We start from the raw sequence: 1290 nt of genomic DNA, 5'->3' as shown, positions 1-1290 counted from the left end.
ACTGCCCTTGAATGCCAGATGCTCCAGAGGCTCTTTCTCTCAGTTTTGAGCGCCACATCAAACACATGAGGGTTTGATGTGGGGCTCAAAACTCTCTCTCCTGTAGGTGAGTCTCTGTGAACCAGTTAGTTTCCAGTCTGTGGGGCTTCCCACCCTGGAAGTATGGGGTTGTTTATATCGTGAAATCGCCCCTCCTACCTCTTGATGTGGCCCTCTCTTTGTCTTCTGGAGTAGGATATCTTTTTTAGGGTTTCTGGTCCATTTGGGTGAAGATCGCTCAACCTTTAGTTGTGAATTTGTTGTTTTTAGGAGAGAAGTTGAGCTCCAGTCCTTCTATTCTGCCATCTTAATTCCATCTCTTCAGGAACTCACTTTTTATGTTTACTGTATTGTGTGCCTCTGGAAACTTCCTGATCATTTCCAGGAAGCAGTGTTCAGAAACTGTGGTTCTGATGATGGGCATCATCCAACATTTCAGCGACTGGGATGCAGCTAGTCTGGGACAGCAGAGTCTGCCTCTGCATGTCCTGCCCTCGTGGCCCTAGCTGTGCCTGGCCCATTGAACATGGGTGCAGGAATGGCAGCGGTGGTGGTGGCAGTGGCAGAGACAGCTGGCTCCGAGGGGCAGTGAGGCCAGGGGAGTAGGGATGCTGTGTTGCAGGAGGGCTTGGAGTCTGGCGCCTGAGGGAGGCATGCAGCAGGCACGTAGGCCCCTCCTCTGCTCCCCACCTCCCCTTTCCGCCTCCTCTCTCCTCCCTCTCCCCTCCCTCCTCCTCCACCCGACCTGGAGGCGAGTCCTCCTCCTCTCTGTTGACAAATTCTTAGAAAGGTAAAATTTTCCAAGACTGAACCAGGAAGAAATAGAAAAGATGAATGGACCAATCGCAAGTACTACACTCTAAATGTTGATTAAAAACTTCCAACACACAAAAGTCCAGGACCAGATGGGTTCACAAGCGAATTACATCAAACATAAAGAGAAGAGTTAACACATATTCTGAAATTATTCCAAAAAATTTCAGAGGAAGGAACATTCCCAAACTCATTCTATGAAGCCCTCATCACTGATACCAAAACCAGACAATGATACAAAAAAAAAAAAACCAACAAATTACAGGCCAGTATCACTGATGAACATAGATGCAACCATCTTCAACAAAGTACTAGCAAATAGAATCCAGCAATACATTAAAAGGATTGTACACCATGATCAAGTGGGATTTATCCCAGGGATGCAAGTATTATTCAATATCCACAAATCAGTGTGATACACCACATTAACAAATTGAA

This window comes from Phacochoerus africanus, chromosome X, assembly GCF_016906955.1.
Source record: "Phacochoerus africanus isolate WHEZ1 chromosome X, ROS_Pafr_v1, whole genome shotgun sequence".
NCBI lineage: Eukaryota > Metazoa > Chordata > Mammalia > Artiodactyla > Suidae > Phacochoerus > Phacochoerus africanus.
The sequence above is the reverse complement of the archived record's forward strand: the minus strand, read 5'-3'. Positions refer to the sequence as shown.